We start from the raw sequence: 21045 nt of genomic DNA on the forward strand, positions 1-21045 counted from the left end.
AATTTATAAAGAAAGGTTTAATGGAATCAGAGTTCCATGTGTCTGGGGAGGCCTCACAATCATGGTGGATGGTAAAAGGCACGTCTTACGTGGCAGCAGACAAGAGATAATAAGAGCCAAGTGAAAGGGGAAAAACCTTATAAAATGGTCAGATCTCATGAGATGTATTCACTACCATGAGAATAGGATGGGGGAAACTGCCCCCATGACTCAATTATCTCCCACCAGGGCTCTCCCACAACACATGGGAATTATGGGAGCTACAATTCAAGATGAGATTTGGGTGGGGATACAGCCAAACCATATTGCAGTGTATAAATTTTTTATACATAATTAAAATCTTTTTTGGGGGGAGCTCTTTTTCAGTATATTGTAAAACCCTGTTGAAATGTTAGCATGCTTCAAATGTGGAAAGGGAATCCCAGGTTCTTGCCTGGAACAGAACCTGAAACAAGTGTTTTAAAGTTGGCATGGCATACTACTTTGGTGTATTAGTACACCATGCCAACTTTGCACACTACTAGGTCTAGGTGTGGTGGTGGCAACTGTGGGAATCAAAGCCAAAAATCTCAAACGTTATATAAAAATGTAGTCAATGGTCCATTAAAAAATGTATTTATTTGAAGTTTAATGTAATTAAACTTGCAGAAGAGTTGCATGGATGGTAAACAACAATATATTGGTTCATTTGCATTGCCATAAAGAAATACCTGAGGCTGGGTAATTTATAACAAAAAGAATTTTATTTTGGCTCACAGTTCTGCAGGCTATACAGGAAGGTGGCACCAGCATCTGCTTCTGGAGAGGGCCTCAGAAGATTTTTAGTCATGGCAGAAGGAAGACTAGAGCCAACATGTCACATGGTGGGAGAGGGATCAGGAGAGAGAGTGGGGGAGGTGGCACATTCTTTTAAACAGCCAGATCTCATATGAACTCATTTATTACCATGGGGAGGGCACCAAACCATTCATGAGGGATCCACCCCTTTGACACAAACACCTCCCACTAGACCCACCTCCAACACTGGTGGTCATATTTTAACATGAGATTTGGAGGGAACGAAACATCCAAACCATATCACAACAGTGTAACTTTTATCCAGATTTGCCTATTCACATTTTGACCCATTTGTGATCTCTCTCCTATATCCCTCCCTCCTACCTCCTCTCTTCTCTCTCTCTCTCCACACACACACATACACACACACACACACACACACACACACACACACACATGAATTCCTGGACATCAGAGAATACTTTTCATACATCATCCACTTTCTTCTTGACTATTTCATTGTGTATTTCTTAAGAAAAGAATATTCTTTTACACAGTCAATTATCCCCTTCAGTAAATTGAGCATTGGTGTAAAACTTTTAATTAATCTCTTATCCATATTCCATTTTTGTCAGTAATATCCTTTGTGGCTTAAAAATAACCTCCATTACAGGATCCAGTCTAGAATTATGTATTGCATTTAGTTCTCATGTGTCTTTAGTCTCTAATCTAGAGCAGTTTCTCAACATTTTTTTTATGGCATCACCCTTTTTGAAGAATATATTCAATGTGTAATTTTTATAATCCTCTCTTCTTGGAAAGTTTATGGTGGAGCTTATCTTGCTCTGGCTGTAAAGGACATTTTTACATTTGTGAGTTCTAGGGACCATACAGGCTGTTAGGACCAGACATTATAAACAAACAGAATGAAACCAAACATCCAAAACAACAAAAACCATCAGGATGCAAGGCTATATGGAGATATATTTCTCAACAGAGAGACCTCCTGTAGTCAAGGGAGGGTAGATGTGAGGAGGCAGGCTTAAAGTTTACCTCCTTTTGGGTAGAGAAAATGGAGAAGCTGTGGATACAGAAGACAGGTAAAGCTGTCATCACTGGTAAACCCTCGTCAGATGAAAAGGATTGGGTGCCTGGGGTCAAGATGGAGTCATCAGACTCAGTGAGGGAATTTAGGCAAGCAGTGTAAGGCAATGACACAAGGCTTAATTTCAGCAGTTCATAACCTAAGTAGAGAAGCTTCAAGGGTTGTAACTGTTAAATGACTGGCTAACATGGGGAGATAAATACATATATACTATAAACAAAATAGACATTGTTTGAAAAAAGTATAGAGGAGCCATAGGAATTGGGGTGAAAAGTTAGGAAGTAGATGGAAAAAAATAATAAAAACTTTCATAAAAGAAGTAATCATAGGCATAATTCAAAACAAAATGCTATGCTAATTTTCAATTGTGCTCATTATAGGCTATATTACACTAAGGAGAAATCTGCTTCCTAAATCAGGATAAGTTTGGTTATGTGGGTTGTGGTTCAGCACAGTTGCTCTGTGAAATTGAGGCAGAATTTTAAAATGCTGGGAAGAAGAGAGGGGGTTTGGTAAAGAGAAGAAAGAAGGTGCGTAGGATAGAACACTGTATAGGTAGAGGGAGCTAGATTTGAGAGCCCTTAGGGGTGAATAGCCTAAGAGAGATTAGAGGAGAAAAAATTACTGAAAGAGTTCCAAATTTTTTGCCAGAGATGGGCCATGCCTTTGTGCCCCTCTTTGTTGTACAGGTTACTCTGTTCTCTGATGGCTTTTGGTAAACATGGATCTTTTTGAAGAAATATGGAGGGGATAGGTTGCTGCTGAGTATATTCCTGGTTTTGTACAGGTGAAAAAAAAAACATTGTGTTCGTGGGGAGGTTATAGTTGAGGACAGAGTAGATCTTGAAGGTGTAAATCCATGGCCACGTCACTTTCAAAGATAGTGGGCTCCAAAGGCGGATCATGAAGCAGTAAAAGGTAATAGGTGGAATAAATAGAAAATGTTACTAATGTAAACATATAGTATCATGAAAGGGTGCAGTTGGAGGGTAAGATGAAGATCTAAAAGGACCCAGGGGAATGGACAGATCAGTTGGGCTAGATGATAGGGGGAAGAACTGTGGGTTCATCTTCCATTTGTTGTCCCCGCCCCACCCTCAAGAACTTCTGGTGTCTATGTTAAAGTTCCGTGATGTAGGCCTGGAACTCTGATCTGGAATGGGGACTCAGCACTCAGCTTCTGATAATGAAGACTACCTTCTTTGTCTCAGAAGCCTTACTGCACCGTGGCTGAGCTCCAGCTTGACTTCCTGGGTATTCCTATCCTTGCCTTCCTGTGTAGGATGGGGCTCCTCCTTCTATCTCTGTGCTACCTAAAGAGTAATCTGTGCTTTCCAATATTTTGGAAACAGAGAGACATCTGTCAGTTAAGTGAGCCAGAGCTGTACAGAGATTTTAGGTCTTTATTCTTTTCTAACATGTGTATTTAATGCTAGAAATTTCCTTCTAAACACTATTTTTGCTACAATTTTGATTTTGCAGCAAATTTTGATTTTTCCATTTTCATTTAGTTTAAAATATTTTAAAATTTCTCTTGATACTTCTTCTTTGCCCATGTGTGTTGTTTAATCTTCATGTATTTTGGGATTTTCTGGATATCTTTATGTTATTGATTTCTAGTTTTGCTACATTATGGTCTAAGAGTAGACATTATATAATTTCTTTTATAGTTATTAAGGTATGCTTTATGGCCCAGAATGTGATTTACCTTAGTTAATGTTCCATGTGAGCTTGAATAGAATGCTGTTGAATGAAGTATTCAATACATGTCAGTTAGATCAAGCTGATTACTAGTGGTGTTCTGATCAACAATATCTTCACAGATTTTCTGCTTTATCTGTCAATTACTAATAGAGACATTTTGAAGTGTCCCACAATAATAATGGATTTATCTATTTCTCCTTGTAGTTCTACCACTTTTGCCTCATATATTTTGACACTCTTGTTGTTAGATGTGTACACATTAGGAATTATTATGGCTTTTTGGAAAATTGACCCCTTTGTTATCATGTAATGCCCCTCTTTATCCCTGACAATTTTCCTTGTGCTGAAATCTGACTTGTTTTAAATTAATATAGCTGCCTCTATTTTCTTCCGATTACTGTTAGTGTGGTATGTTTATCTCCATCCCTTTGCTTTTAATCTATCTGTGCCTTTATATATTAGATGGCTATCTTGTGGGCTGGACATGGTGGCTTACCTGAGGTGCAATCCCAGCACTTTGGGAGGCCGAGGCAGGTGGATCACCTGAGGTCAGGAGTTCCAGACCAGCCTGGCCAACATGGTGAAACCCTGTCTCTACTAAAAATACAAAAATTAGCTGGGCATGGCAGCAGGTGCCTGTAATCCCAGCTACTCACTGGGGCTGAGGCAGAAGAATCGCTTGAACCTGGGAGACGGAGGTTGCAGTGAGTCACGATCACGCCATTGCACTCCAGCCTGGGCGACAAAAGCAAAACTGTCCCTAAATAAACAAATAAATAAATAAATAAATAAATGGGTATCTTGTGGACAACACACAGTTGGGTCTTATTTTTTAATCTACTCTGACAGTTTGTCTTTTAATTGGTTAATTTAGGCGATTCACATTTAAAGCAATTTTTAAAATACAGTTGGATTAATATCTACCATTTCTGCAACTGCTTACTATTCATTGTACCAGCTCTTTCCTTTTTCTCCCTCACTTTTTTGCCTTCTATGGTTTTAAACAAGAATTTTATACTATTTATTTTTAATTATTCATATTTAAGGTGTAAAACATGATGTTTTGATAAACATAGTGAAATGATTACTATAGTCAAGCCAATTAACATAGCCATCAGTTACTTTTTTTGTGGCAAGAGCATCTAAAACCTACTCTTTTAGCAAGCTTCCAGTATACAATACAGTATTATTACCTAAAATCATGTTGCACATTATCAAGTCTCTAGACTTTTTTATCCTACATAACTACAATTGTGTACCTACTTCTTCCCCGCTTCCTTCACTCCCACTGCCCCCACCCTGGTAACCACTGTTCTACTCTGTTTCTATATATTCAACTTTTTATAAAAAAAAGATTCCAAATACAAGTGAGACCATGTAGTATTTTTCATTCTGTGTCTTGACTTATTTCATTTAGCATAAGCCCTCCAGGTTCATCCATGTTGTTGCAAATGACAGGATCTCCTTCTTTTTAAAGGCTGATATATATATATCTCATAATTCCTTTATTCATTAACTGATGAACAGTTTGGTTGTTCCTATATCTTGGCTATTGTGAGTAATGTTGCAATGAACATTGGAGTGTAGATATCTCTACAAGGTACTGATTTCATTTTCTTTTGGTATACATTATATCTATTTTGTCTGATATAAGTATAGCCACTCCTGCTCTCTTCTGGTTACCATTTGCAAGAAATATCTTTTTCCATCTCTTTACTTTCAGTCTATGTGTGTTCTTAAAGCTAAAATGAATCTCTTATAGGCAGTATAAGAGTTAGTTATATCTTTATTATTATTATTATTTACTTTTTAATTTATTTATTTTTGAGACGGAGTTTCACTCTTGTTGCCTAGGCTGGAGTGCAGTGGCGCGATCTCAGCTCACCACAACCTCCACCTCCCGGGTTCAAGCTATTCTCCTGCCTCAGTCTCCCAAGTAGCTGGGATTACAGGCATGCGCCACCATGCCTGGCTAATTTTGTATTTTTAGTAGAGACGGGGTTTCTCCATGTTGGTTGGGCTGGTCATGAACTGCCAACCTCAGGTGATCCACCTGCCTCGGCCTCTCAAAGTGCTCGGATTACAGGCGTGAGCCACCAAGCCTGGCCAGTTATATCTTTTTTTAAAACCCAGGCACTCTATGTCTTTTGATGGGAGATTCACATTTAAAATAATTATTGATATGTAAGGATTTACTATGGCCATTTTATTAATTTCTGTTTTGTAGTTCCTTTGTTCCTTTTACCAACTTCCTTTATGATTTGAGGATTTTTTTTTTTTTTTTTTTGAGACAGAGTCTCACTCTGTTGCCCAGGCTGGAGTGCAGTGGTGTGATCTCCGTTCACTGCAAGCTCTGCCCTCCGGGTTCATGCCATTCTCCTGCCTCAGCCTCCCGAGTAGCTGGGACTATAGGCACCTGCCACCACGCCCGGCTAATTTTTTTTGTATTTTTAGTAGAGACGGGGTTTCACCGTGTTTGCCAGGATGGTCTCGATCTCCTGACCTCATGATCCACCTGCCTCGGCCTCCCAAAGTGCTGGGATTACAGGCGTGAGCCACCGCGCCCGGCTGGTTTGAGGATTTTTTTTAAACAAGCATTTTATATGATTCAATTATTCTCTTTTCTCCTAGCTTGTAAATTATATTTGATTATTTTTGATATGGGGTCTAGCTCTGTTGCCCAGACTGGAGTACAGTGGGATGGTAATGACTCACTGCAGGCTTTACCTCTTGGGCTCACAAAATGCTCCCACCTTAGCCTCCCAAGTAGCTGGGATAACAGGAATGTGCCACCATGCCCAGCTAATTTTTAAAAAACCTTTTTGTAGAGTTGGAGTCTCACTATGTTGCCTAGGCTGGTCTTTAACTCCTAGGTTAAAGTGATCCTCCTGCTTTGGTCTCCTAAAGTGCTGGGATTACAGGTATGAGCCACTATGCCCAGCCATAAATTACATTTCTTAAAAAAAAAATTAGTGGTTGCCCTAGTTTGTAATATATTGCATTTACAGCCAATCTTAATTCACTTTCAAATAACACTATACTGTTTCACAGTGTAGTAGCACAGGTACCTTACAATAAAATGCTTCCAATTCTTTCTTCCTCTCACTTATAACATTATTGTCATTCATTTTACTCATCCATGATACTATAATCACAAAAATGTTGTTTTTGGTGTCGTTCTTATTATGGCAATTAAGAATAAGAATAATGTAAGTTTTATTTTACCTTCATTTATTCCTTTGTTGGTGTCCTTCCTTTTTTTAAAAAATAGATAGATAGATAGATAGATAGATAGATAGATAGATAGATAGATAGATCTGAGTGATCATTTTCCTTCTCTCTGAAGAGCTACCTTTAAATTTCTTGTAGGGCAGATTTGCTGGTAATTAATTCCTCCTGTTTTGTTTGTTTGTTTTGGCCAGGGAAAGTTTTTACTTCTTCTTCACCTTTGAAAGATAATTTTGCTGGATACAGAATTCTGGGGGTGGGGTGTGGGGTAAAGGGGGTAGGCTTCTAGGCTTCTAGCAACACTTTAAATATTTTACTCTATTCTTCTTCCTTGCATTGTTTATCATGAGAAATCCAAAATTTTTATTCTTGTTCCTTTATAGGTAAGGTGTTTTTTACCCCTCTGGATTCTTTCAAGATCTTTTTCACTGAGTTTTCTGCAGTTTGAGTATGATATGCCCAGCTGCATATATATATATATTTTTTGAGACAGAGTCTCACTCTGTCACCCAGTCTGGAGTGCAGTGGTGCAATCTCCGCTCACTGCAACCTCCGCCTCCTGGGTTCAAGCGATTCTTCTGCCTTAGCCTCCCAAGTAGCTGTGATTACAGACACACGCCACCACACCCAGCTAATTTTTGTATTTTTAGTAGAGACAGGGTTTTGCCATGGTGGCCAGGCTGGTCTTGAACTCCTGACTTCAGGTGATCCATCCGCCTTGGCCTCCCAAAGTGCTGGGATTACAGGTGTGAGCCACTGTGCCCAGCCCCGGATGTAGATTTTTAAAGTATTTATCTTGCTTGGTGTTATCTGAGCTTCCATGATCTATAGCAGTCTGTCATCAATTTTGGTAAATCCTGTCATTATTACTTTAAATATTTCTTCTGCTTCATCCTCCCTTTTCCTTCTGGTATTCCAATGATATGTTATGTCACACATTTTGAAACTGTCTCATAATTCTTGGACAATTTGGGTTTTAAAATTTATTTTTTTTCCCCTTTGCATTCAGTTTGGGAAGTATCTATTGATATATATTCCAACTTACTCATTCTTTCCTTGGTCAAATGTAGTCTCCCGATGGCCCATCAAAGGCATTCTTCATGTCCATTGTGATTTTTTTTATTTCTAACATTCCTTTTTGATTCTTAGAGTTTCCATCTCTTTATTTACAGTTGTCATCTGTTCTTGCATGTTGCCTACTTCTTCCATTAGAACGCTTAATAATCATAGTTTTTTCTATTCCATGTACGATAAATCCTAAATTGGTGCCATATGTGAGTGCAGAACTGATGCTTACTTTGTTTATTTAGAATTTTTTCCTTGCCTTTTGGCATGCCTTGTGATTTTTAGTTGAAAGCCAGACCCAATGTATTGGGTAATAGGAAATGAGGTAAACAGGCTATTAGTGCTAGGATTTATGTTAATGTGGCTAGTACTTGAGCTGTGTTAAGTGTTTGCTGTTGTAGTATATGACAGAGCCTCCTGAATTTTCTCCAGTTTGCTTGTTTTTGTCTCCTCTGGTATCATTAGCTTTCCCTAAGATTACCTTCTTAAACAGAGTCTACACCTTGTAGCTCTTTGCGCCATCATCCCCTGTTACTATACTGGAGCTCTGTTAATGTGGTGTAAGGTATGTAGGAGGTGATGCAATTAAACGTCAGTCTTTTAGTCCTGTGTCCCTGGGCTGTGATGTTCACAAGTGTTTCCAAGCCTTTTCTCCCCCACCTCTTAGGTGAAACACGAAGGCTAGAGAGGGCTGGAGTTGGGTAACTTCCCTTTCCTCATGTGGGATCATGCTCTGGTAGCCTTTTTCCCTAATGAGTAGGCCTCTATTATGAAGAACACTCAGTATATTTGAAAATGGTAAACTTTCCCTTGTCCCTGCCAGAAGCATGAGAGTTTTCTCATTGCTATTCATTGTGAGAACCTGATGGGTTTCCCAGGGGTAAAACCCATGAAAATGCAGGGGAGTCCCTAAGACTGTGACCCCAGGAATTTTCTCACTCTCATACTAGTTCACAAACATCCTCCAGCAATTTGTCAAAGTGTCCATTTAAATGTTCCTACCAGTTTATGGCTTCAGTGGCTTCTGCTCTAGGTAAGCTGATCTCAATTATGATTCTCTTTATTCATCTTTCTGAGGATTTTAGGAGGGTTTGCCCTACAACCTCAATTCCCCAGTGGCTCCAAGAATAGTTATTTTCAATTTGTTCAGGTTTTTGCTTCCAAAGATGGGAGTGGTAAGTTTTTTGAATGTCAGAGCTGGAACCAGAAGTATCCCCTCAGAAAATGATTCCTTATTTTCCTGTTCTTCTTCCCAAATTTATAAATGAGTTTGGTTGGCTTAGAGAGACACTTGACATGGGAAGTCTGAGGAGAGGCTAGAACATCACTCTTCTAAGAGAAGATGTCAGACAGGGTAGGGGTTCAGGAGGACTAAGGTTTCCATCTGAAGCTCACAGACTACCTATCTGGCTGTAATGGAGAATTCCAGGATAAAATCCCAAACACAGTAATTCTGTGGTCCTGGATTAAATTATTTAGAGACTGGGCTCTCAAAAGAACAGTTTCTCCTGACACTTGATCATGAGTAATATTTCCATGTCATGTGTCACTCGACCAAACCTTCCTTCATGTTGGGCTGACGAGGAGGGCAATGCTGAGGGCCCCTGAGCAGAAGCTGGAGCTGGAGTGCTGTTTCCAGGACACAGGTTCTGTGAGGGAGCAAGATGTGACTGTTGGCCTCTGAATCTGTGCCTTCCTTGAACTGAGGACTGCTAACTGAGAACATCAAGTGCAGCTCTCACAGACAAAACGGTCCTTTGCATTTTTCAAAGGGAAAAATTGGAAATACTTTACCACCCTTAAAACTTCAAAAAAGAAGCGGTTTTTTTTTTGTTTGTTTGTTTGTTTGTTTTTTTGAGACTGAGTCTCGCTCTATTGCCTAGGCTAGAGTGCAGTGGCATGACTTGGCTCATTGCAGTCTCCGCCTCCCGGGTTCAAAAAATTCTCATGCCTCCGATTCCTGAGTAACTGGGATTACAGGCTTCCGCCATCACACCTGGAAGAAACACATTTCTTTTTTTCTTTTTTTTTTTTTGAGACGGAGTCTTGCTCTGTCGCCCAGGCTGGAGTTCAGAGGCGCCATCTCGGCTCACTGCAAGCTCCGCCTCCTGGGTTCACGCCATTCTCCTGCCTCAGCCTCCTGAGTAGCTGGGACTACAGGCGCCCGCCACCACGCCTGGCTAATTTTTTGTATTTTTAGTAGAGACAGGGTTTCACCATGTTATCCAGGATGGTATCGATCTCCTGACTTTGTGATCCGCCCGTCTCGGCCTCCCAAAGTGCTGGGATTACAGGGGTGAGCCACCGCGCCCGGCCGGAAGAAACACATTTTTATTAATTAAGATAGAGAGTCATATTATTCTCGTATAACGAAGGTCTGAGCTTCCTAGACGAGTGAGAGAAGTGATTTCTGGCCTCGCATTATTTTCTTTTTGTTCTTAGCATCAAGGCAGAGCCAAGAGGAGAAAGAAAAATGGGACATTTAAAGGTAAGGTTCTGCCCATTCAACCTCAGCTCCCCAAGGATGACCCTTCCTGTCTCTTCCATGAGGTCTCAGGTTCCCAATTTCTGAGGATGTCAGTTACTAGATACAGTCTCTCTTAGAAAACAGTCCTCACAGGAGAGGCTCACGGGAAAGCAATCAGACCTGAGACACCTCTGGGAGTCCCTGCTCTGCCCATCCATGCATATGAAGGAGTGATGAACCTGGACAACAGGTGCTGCCCAATAGGTGGCCATGTGAGATCTATTGTGGAAGGACTACTGGTTGGTTGGTTTGGAGTCACAACTTCTGTCTCTCCACTTTGTATAAGTACTTTGACTTCCTCCTCTTTGAGATAACCACTGACATCCGTACTTCATGTGATTTATTTTTATTATTTTTATTTTATTTTATTTTATTTGAGACAGAGTCTTGCTCTGCTGCCCAGGCTGGAGTGCAGTGGTGCGATCTCCACTCACTGCAAGCTCCACCTCCCGGGTTCACGCCATTCTCTTGCCTCAACTTTTGAGTACCTGGGACTACAGGTGCTGGCCACCATGCCTGGCTAATTTTTTGTATTTTTAGTAGAAATGGGGTTTCACCATGTTAGCCAGGATGGTCTCAATCTCCTGACCTTGTGATCCTCCCGCCTTGGCCTCCCAAAGTACTGGGATTACAGGCATAAGCCACCACACCTGGCCCCATGTGATGGTTTTGAGCATCACATGGAATACTGTATGTAAAAGGACTTTATAAACGAAGCCACTTACATATGTGAACCATGTTAATATTATCAATGACAATTTGAGCTTTTCTACAGATCCTTGAGGTTCTTCAAGACCAATCAACTAAGGGCACCCCTAAGGGGCATTCTACTCAGGCTCCTATAAGATCTCTTTGCTTCTAACTTCATCACTATCCTGTTACTCACCCTACTGGCTTGTCAGGTTGGAGAACTTGCCAGAGTGAAGTAGAGGAAGAGAGGAAGTTGTTTTTTCTTCTGCAAAGGTGACTCAACATTATTCTTCTTTCCAGTATCCCTCTTTTTAGTAGAGTTCATGGAATTATAGGGCATCACAAAAGCCTGGGGTTGAAATGGGAGGAAAAATCCAGTGTCAGAATGTAAGAGCCATAGGGAAAGGGGTAAAAGGTATACTGTGAGATAAGGAAAGCGGAGGGGGGCATATGAAAAGACAGCACGCATTGTGAGGCCTTAGCTTTGCAAGACCTGTCAAGGTCACATATGTTTGGCTGCAGCTTTGTACCTCGTCTCCTGTAGTCCTCTGGGCCAGCATTACAATACCATCCATTTTCGGCAACTATTATGTCCAGACCCCCTCTGTGAGGTGAGTAATAGAGCAAGTGCTGAGGTCAAGTGACTGCTGTTCCAGGAGTCCCCAGAAGATGCTGCTCCCTCTGCGTCCCCTTTGGCTTCCACAGCTTTTGTGACCAAGTCATCATTCACTTTGATCTCTGCCCTTCCAGCAACCCTTCCAGAAGATCTAATACTGGCTCCTCTGCCTGAGCCTTCTCCACTGCCGTGCTCCATTCTCTCACCTGACCTGAATATCCCCTTAGCTGACTTATTTTCACCCTCACCGCTGAGTGACCCTCTGCCACCACAGCCTGTTCCTCCCTTGGATTCCAAATTCTCTGAGGACCATTTCCCATACCAACAGCTTGCTTTTCCCCCTCTCCCACCACAACACACTCAGAAGGCAGATACTGATTTCCAACCCAAGGCCTCTCTGTCTCTGAACCCCATCCTTGACCCCACCCTTTCCCAAGATATCAACCCCTTATCAGATGTTTCCCACTTAAATCCCACTGATTTAAGTGATTGTGATCATACACCACCAACCCTGTCTGCTTCACCACCACAAGACTGAACTGTGACTCAGTCTAAATCAAGTTCCATCTTATTGAAACCTGTTTCAGAGATATCCTCTATGGAAAGTCCTATTTGGTTGTCCACTTACGTTCCGACAATCAGAGGCATGGACCATTCCAACTCAGAATTCTCATGGTGGCAGCCTTACGTCAGGAACATGTTCCTCCCCAGATTACCATATCCTTATTTTCAGCGGGAGCATGTTTCCCTTCCTTCACCAGAGACCTGTCTCTGGGGAGACTCTGATACCAAGCACTTGGAGGCCAGTAGCTATTCGTTTTTGGCCTTAAGATACAGGCACTCTTGGAAAAACAAATAAAAAAAAGAATGGCTTTCCAGATTTTGGAGAAGAAAGAAAAGGAGAAGGGATTATTTTCGAAATAAATGTGGTCAGAATACCAACTGACACCTTCAGGAATTTTATTGCAGTCACTTGTTGATGAGTAGGACACCACAGCCCCCCAAACCAGCTGGAACACCAAAGGCACAGCAGAGCAGCTGCACGTTTGTCAGCAGCTCCTGTATGTCAAAACTTTGGGGGGAAATTTGCAACAGAAATATAGCTAGCTCTTCTAGGGTCTTCCCTCTCTGCATAGTGAGTCCTCAGTGGCTACTCTCCTGGTCTCTAGGAGCAGCTCCCCACTAGTGTCTTGCTTTATTGTATTCAATACAGTCCAAATGCATGATCAAGAATCCCTACCACTTCCTCAGTTCCACCATCATCCCCTCACCCCTATACATCCCCAATCCTTTCCTCAAACCAACCACCAACCCCAGATCCTACCTATCACTCAGGTCCATTCCCAGGCTCACCTTCACTCCTCACTCCCTACCCTATCATCATCTTCTCCATCCCAGGTTAAGGACTGTGGAATATCTTCCCATATACTCCAGAATGAGGCTGACTCTTACACCTCAAATCAACATCTGGAATGCCATGTGTTGCAGAAACAACAGGAAGGTTTGAAGGGTTTAGTCCCTTTGCTCCAAAAATCTTAAGAAGCCCTTCATCCTCCAGCTCCCAACCTTCCATTGGTCAGCCAGTCCTTCCAGGCCTATGTTCCAGTCTCCACCTTTCCTGGTTATTTTCATATCAGAAATGATCCCCAAGAGAAATTGGAGCTCCATGTTCCAAAGAGGCCAGTCTTACACTGGTGCCTCCCTACCTGCAGGAATCTAGGATATCTAGCACTGATGAAGCCTTGGTGCAAATCAACAGAAATATCTTAGCAGAATTGCAGACATACTCACTCACAACCCCTTGAACTTCAGGGGCACAGTAGCAAAAATCTAGGGAAGACAGAATTGAATCTCCCAGGAAGTTTCCATGAGACGTCCCAACAAAGTTTCAGCTATGAAATGACATGGCAAAGAATCTTGGGTATATCTCAGCGAAGTGTTCATTACACAACCTACCAATGGTCTCAGAAAACTACCTGGTGAAGGGTTTGAGGGCTGTCTCTGACAGAAAAAGTAACTGGGTAGATAACTCAAGGAATGAATTACTAAGTGTATCAAGGAGGAACTTAGACCAGAATCAAGTGAAAACCATTCTTAGATTACATTTGAGCAGGAAGTTTTGGCAGGTCACTTTGGATAGGATTCCTGTTAGAGTATGTCATTCATGGCTGGCTAACAATACCTTGCCTCCTTCTGGGAGTTCTCATACCAATAAGGAAAACAGAAATGTGGCACCACTGGTGGGCAGGGTGTACTGCAAGATTACCACTCTGGAGCTTTCCTTTCTTGATTCCAAAACCCATCAGGTGTTGGAAGCTCATATGATGAGGGTTAGGGTAAGTCAGAGGGGGGCTCTACCCTTCAAGGTTCTTGAATCCATAAAATTCTATATGTTGAGAAAAGCCAAAACATGGCCTCTTCCCCAACTTAACTTTCCTTTGTCTGCCACCTATATTTCTAGGATGGTTTCTAAAGGTATGGTTTCAAGGTCCCTCGAGGGATGCTCTAATGCTTTTCAGGGAGACAAGTTAGAAATGACAAATCCAGTTCCCAGCTTGGATTGTTCTCTACCTGCCACTTCATCTGTAAACACAGGACAGGGAGCCTTGAGACAATCACCCTCTGCTACTCGCCATAAACTTACAGAGAATGCCCAGACAATTGAGAATGGCAGATAGACTTTTCTGCCCTCTACACACAGCATCATAGACAAAGAGAATCAGAATGAGACTGTACTAGCCAACAGACACAGCTCAGAGCTGTCCACAAGGCAAGATGGGCGTAGAGATGAATCAAGGAATGAGAAAGTGAGTCCCAGCAATAGTGTAGAAAGGCTTCAGGGCAAACAAAATGGTAGCAGAGACTTCAGAACATTTTTCTATGTCCAACGTGTCCAGGGAGATAGAGGAACTCTGTGCTTTTCAATCACAATCTAATTATATCTTGACAACCAGTGAGTTGGGAAGCTCCTCAGTGATGAACATGAATACAAGTAAAGAAGAAACTACTCTGACCACCAAATACTCCCCACCAAGAATATTGATTGCTGAAGATCCTAAATCATCAGACTTTAAAGGACAGCTGGTGAGCTAAAGTTTAAATTGGAGAGTGGGGAGCATAGTCAGGCTCAAGGCTGTCCCCGCGACATGTTCTTTACTTCAGATAGCTTGATTCTGATTCCTCACTGGCTCACTCCCTGAGTGTCTCCAGTGAGGATAGGGCAGCTTCCCAGGTACAGCATATCCACCCGGATGATGGAGGGATCAGCATGAAGCAGTTGCAAGAGCCCCAAGTCTCTAGGTACGTCTTATGGGAGTGCCAGGATAAGAATTTCCAAGAGGGGACCCAAAGCAAGACCCTTTTGGGACCCAAAGCAAGAGAATGTGGGAGCAAGGACTTGGGATTAGGAATATCCAAAGCCACAAGGAAGAGCCATCTTGGCAAGGACAGGAAATTAGAGGAGACTTCAATATCTCTGTCACAGAAAGAACCATTTTGTCTTGAAAGTTACTTTGGAAAAAAGATAAGGCATTTTCTTCAGTGGATTGATTTCAAGAGAAAAAGCAATGGGCAAGAAAGTCCCATGCAAAAAGACAAGTTAATGCCAGCCTTTCTACAGCACCAAGACCTAGTTGAAGGTAGACCTGTCTTTATGAGGACTCGTGAAGCTCTTGAGCTCATGACAGCCATTGGGAAGATACTAGAGGAGAAACTGGCATGTAGGCAGGAACCTGAGGACTTGGAATTAAATCAGCCAAAGAAGAGCCACAGACTCAGGCAGAGCCTGACAACAGACAACCCTCCAACTATGGGCTTCCCTCTGAACAGTGGCAAGCAGAAGGGTCAAGTACCAACCCTTATAACCAAGAAGCTGTCTCTGATGGCCCAAGTTATCTTTCAAGTGTTAGATGGATCAGGACTAGGATTAGTCATCCTCAGAAAGTTGTGACATTTAAAGAGCAGCTATTATGCCAGAGTAATCCCCCCCCCCCCGCCCTCTAGTGAGCCTGTGTCCCATCCAAGCCCCATCTGCATGCAAGTATGCCAGGTGCCCCTGGCTGACATTAAACCAGCTTAAGGCACTGTGTTCAGAGATTTGACCCTTCTTTGCAAACAGAAAATGCTTCTCCAGCACTTACAGGAAGGAAAAATTTTCCACAAAGAATAATCCAGTTCTTGTAGAGCCTCTCAGTTTTCATGATAGTATATCCTCTGATGAGAGCAATCTCTTTTTAGCATAACCAAGAATATTGACCCTCCCCAATAAATGTTTCTTTTAATATAGAGTGGTGTTCTCCATGTACTGCTCTGGAGGTGTGGATTTTGGGTATTCCAGAGCTTGTGCTCAGGGAAAGGAAGGAATTAGTTTAGGTCTTACTGTTTTTCTCTTCTGGCTTCTAAAAGATGACCAGTCCCTTGTAGGGAGCCTGATAATGGCCTCCTCAGTCTTATCCTAGGGTCTTTTGACACTTTTCAGATGTCCTGTAATTAAAACACTATTATTTCATAAAAGTACAAAAAGTTTACTCTAAAACCTTTCAGGAAGTTCCCCCTCCCCTCCCCTTCCCTCCCCTCCCCCCTCCCTCCCCTCCCCTCCCCTTCCCTTTTTCGAGTTTTGCTCTTGTTGCCCAGGCTGGAGTGCAATGGCATGATCTCGGCTCACTGCAACCTCTGCCTCCTGGGTTCAAGCGATTCTCCTGCCTCAGCCTCCCGAGTAGCTGGGAATACAGGCATGTGCCACCACACCTGGCTAATTGTGTATTTTTAGTAGAAACAGGGTTTCTCCATGTTGGTCAGGCTGGTCTCGAACTCCTGACCTCAGGTGATCTGCCCACCTCGGCCTCCCAAAATGCTGGGATTACAGGCATGAGCCACTGTGCCCAGCCTTTAGGAAGTTTTAGAGTTGGAAATGTGGGGGTTTTTAGACCCTGAAATCAGTGACAGGGAGAAATCTTTTTCTTGGATCTCTTGGTGAGGAATAAATATTCCTCCCAAGAGCCAGCCCTTCTCTCCCTCATGAAGTTTGGGGCAATGTGCCATGTTCCCCACCTCCTACCTTACCCTAATGAAAATGGAAAATGGGTAGTAGTACATCTTTTCCCTTTCTGTACCCTTTTTGGAGCAGTAGTGGGGATAGAAAATGCATCTCTGAAAGAGGCCAGGAATAAAAATAATTTTCTGAAAACAGTGGTTTACTTTCATTTTTAAAAAGCTACTGACTCCAGAGCATCAGACAGGTGAGTGGTCATTGTATGAGGCATGAATGGGTGGATTTTGCTATTGTGGACACTTATTTGGCTGAGGTATGGTCCAGGCAGGGTGGGTCCTGCTGAAAAATCTGTTATATGTGGCATGTTACTCTGTCTAAAAAGAACATTTTGAAGTTGACCATAAGGTCTCTTTGCTTATGAGGTTATCCTGAGGAAAGAGAAGACTCCCTTCTCTAGGGAATCTCTTCAAGATGCATGGCTTGATAGCACTCTTACAAGACCAAGAGATTGCCTGGCAATGACTTGTAGGAATGGTCACCAGGCAGTTACTCAGAACTTGGGAAAAAAGGAGACAGAGACCAAGAAAAATGTAATGGGAGAGTGAGTGGGCAAGGAAAAAAAAAGAAGAGGGAAAAGTATAACCTCATCATCCCTGCTCATAACTCCATCCTGGCATCCACTGCACCCAACACTCCTTTACCTAGGCCTCACTTCCTAGAGTCTAATAAGGGATTTTTAGAGCACAGTGATGCCACTTCAGTATAAGAGTATGAGGGATGATCTTTGAGCATAAACACAATATTTGCAGGGATGTTGTCAGACACAATATCATCCTATTTGGAGAAGGTGATCTTGGTCCCTGCCTTCCAGCCATGCTACTACATCTTACACCAAGGTTATGATGATTTACAAGTATGTTAGATATGTATTGCTGTGTAATAGACACCTCAAAATTTAGTGGCCTAGAAATATATATTTATTATCTTACAGTTTGTGGATCAGGAATCCAGGCAAGGCCTAGCTGGTTTCTCTGCTTCAGGTTCTCTCACAAGGCTGCAATCAAGGTGTCAGCTGGGGCTGGGGTCTCATCTGAAGGCTTTACTGGGGAAGAATACACTGCCATGCTCACTTGTGTAGCTGTTGGCAGGATTCAGTTCCTCAAGGTCTATTGGACTCAGGTCCTCAATTCCTTGCCGACTGTTGGCTGGAGCTAGCTGGAGGCCACCTTCAGGTCCTTATCATGTAGGCCTCTCCAGAGTGGCAGCTTGCTTCATCAAAGCCAGGAAAGGAGAGAGTCTGCTAACAAAACAGAAGTTACATCTTTTTTAAACTAAAATTGAAAATGATATCCCATCATCTGTATCTTTTTTCTACTGGTTAGAAGCAAATCAGAATGTCCAGCCCACATTTAAGGGGAGGGATAATTACACGTGTGTCAATACCATGAGGTAGAGTCACTGGAGACTTTTTAGAAGACTTCCTAACACAAGGGTTTCTTCTTGGCCATCCCATTGAGTTCACTGAAGCCAAAGTGGCCAAAGGTGCCAAATAGGTCGTCATCCTGATCCATATCCAGATGATCAAGGTGGAAGTTGTTTAACAGCTGTGTGGAGTGGTGGCTGGTTAAAAAAAAACACACACACACACAAACAACCCACAAATATCAAAGAAGTTGTAGCATCCAAAGAAAAAGAGAAAGTTGGTATGAAGGTAGAAGTGGTGTGGTAAAGTGAAAAGATCCCTTAGAACCACCTGAAATACCACTGCCAGTATTCAAACTTAGAGAAGAAATTAGGGGCAAAAAGTCTGGAAGTAAGACTGGCCCTAGGCAGGAGGGTTCATATAGGAACTCGATTAATTTCCTCAGCTTTCATTTCTATCCATGTCTTTGCTCTGTGTTATGAGTTGGCTTCATTAAGACTTTGTGTGTGGCAAGATCATAGCTATATTCTCCAGGCTTCAAGTGCAGATAAAAATAGGTTGCCTCTCCCACTAGTTCCTTCAAAAGTTCCATTAGTACCCTGCTGGCTCCAATTGGGTCACATGCCCATTCCTAACCAATCACTGTTGCCAAAAACGTGGAATGATCTTTTTGGCCAAGTCTGAGTTACATACCATCCTCAAAATAGGAATGTTGGGAAAGGCAACTCCACCTGCACGTAGACTGAAACCGAAATTGGGTTTAGTTTCCCATAAGGCAATAGAGGAAATATTTCCAGAAGGTGAGTAAATTCTGGGTGACAAAAGTAAGATGGATTTACTAAAGCCCTCTCTCTTACTGCTCCATTTCTTCCTTCTTGTTCAGAGTGATGTCATCGACCAAAGCTTAGAGGTTCAGGAAGAATGGTAATTCTGTGGATGCCTTGGGAGGGGAAAAAGTTGGGATTGGGGTTCAGGGTAAGGAACCCTCGATGTGAAGGAAATCAGTTGAAGGCCTCAACATCCAGGTGAATGGATGTCATCTTAAAGCCCTTTACCTTCATTCCAGTTCAGTTACTGCCATACCCTAGAACTACCAGGAACATCTCTGCTTTTTGAAAAAATACAGTCTGACATTCCACCCTTTGTCCTTCTCACTTATGCCCTCAGTATGCCAATTCTTCAACCAATTCAGGAATTGCAAGCCACTTTAAACTTTCTCCTTGCCAATCCAATACCCTTTTAATTTCCTTCCTCTCCAAGAAAAACTTCATGATCCACACTTAACCACAAACCTGGTTAAGATCTGGACTTTATGGTCTACTCCAAACAACCTATCCCAGTGTCTTTTCATCTTTCCTGCCTGGGAAAATCCAACTTGCTAACTTTACTAGACCTGTCTTCTAAAAACAAGCTGATTCTTTTTGGATAAAATCACACAATTAAGTGTTTGGTGCCACCATTAATTTATTATCTACAACTAATGGCCAGTTTCTAACACTGCCTGAAAATAATCCATTCATTCCTCCAGTGAGTACTTTGTGCTAGGCAGTCTTCTAAGCACTTGGGACACACCAGTGAGGAAGCAAAGCTCTCTGTCTTGTGGAGTTTATCTTATTATTTTCTTAGTAAATTTCTTTGCTTATCTACTCAAAATTACAATTTCACTTTCCTAATTTTCTCCACCCCACTCACCCATTGAACATATGTGCTGGACCACATGTATTACAAAGGAATGAGAAGACAACAGATGGGAACCTTTCATCATAAAACTTAAAAATATCCCAAACACCTTGAACTCCCATAAAATAACTTTGCTCTTTCCTTCCATTATACTTAAAGAGGTTTCCCTCAGATACCTGCCTTGATCCTCCCAAGCTGTGATCCGTCCTTGGTTTCCAATTCACAACACCCTCCACAGTGTTTTGGAATATTTGGCTTAATAGTCTGTCTTCCAGACTGAGATCATGTCTCCCTCATCACGGCTCTGTGCCCTGCACTTGGTAATTAGATAACTCAGAAACTTCTGGAGGAATGAAAGAGCAATAGGAAAGATTTCAGACAGGAGCCATACTACAGCATCTGTACAGCAAATTTGTATAGCGTCCTTTGGGGCCCAACCTTGCCTGGGGGTGGAGCCACGGCCAGGGGCAAGGCTTCATCCAGAGACCCGGCCTGAGAGGAAGCGCTGCTGGGCTTCCTAAAGGCGGCAGCGTTGGCCACAAATCTCACCTCAGGCTTCTGGATTCTGCCTCCATCGCTTCCGGAAGACAAGAGCTGAGATTTGCTTCAAAGACATGGTCCTGGAAAAGGTCTCTGGTCACCGAGTGCCCTTCTTCCCTACCCTGCCTGAAGGAGGATCTCTTCCTTCGTCCGCCAGTTTCTTTTCTTTTCTTTTTCTTTTTCTTTTTTTTTTTTGAGATGGAGTCTCGCTCTGTCACCCAGGCTGGAGTGCAGCGGCGCCATCTCGGCTCGCTGCAAGCTGCGCCTCCCGGGTTCACACCATTCTCCTGCCTCAGCCTCCTGAGTAGCTGGGACTACAAGCGCCCGCCACCACGCCTGGCTAATTGTTTTTTGTATTTTTAGAAGAGACCGGATTTCACAGTGTTAGCCAGGATGGTCTCTATCTCCTGACCTTGTGATCCGCCCGCCTCGGCCTCCCAAAGTGCTGGGACCACAGGCGTGAGCCACCGCGCCCGGCCTCATCCGCCATTTTCATCCCAACTGGCAGCGCGCCTCGCGGCCTGGGAGCCCCCAACCGATCTTAACGGCCCCGCCAGCGCGTGAGGCCTCGGAAACCGCTCAGAGCCCTGGGCGCGGGGCTGCACCTGCCAAGGATACTCGATGGAACTCGAGGGAGATGATGGTATAATAATTAGAGTAACAATGTTGACCGCTATTAAGGCTTCGCTTTGCATTGGCT

The 21045-nt window shown here is 42.7% G+C and overlaps 1 long non-coding RNA gene across 1 annotated transcript; it reads right to left on the reverse strand.

The window, feature by feature from the left end:
- Positions 1-721: 721 nt before the first annotated feature.
- LOC134756874 (uncharacterized) lies at positions 722-20832 on the reverse strand. The gene is made up of 5 exons (XR_010130242.1): positions 20355-20832; positions 17692-17999; positions 16091-16194; positions 11293-11445; positions 722-4346 (listed from the first exon to the last, which is right to left on the reverse strand). It is a non-coding gene; the product is annotated as an uncharacterized lncRNA (long non-coding RNA).
- Positions 20833-21045: the final 213 nt, after the last annotated feature.

Source organism: Gorilla gorilla, chromosome 13 (assembly GCF_029281585.2).
Source record: "Gorilla gorilla gorilla isolate KB3781 chromosome 13, NHGRI_mGorGor1-v2.1_pri, whole genome shotgun sequence".
Classification (NCBI taxonomy): Eukaryota; Metazoa; Chordata; class Mammalia; order Primates; family Hominidae; genus Gorilla; species Gorilla gorilla.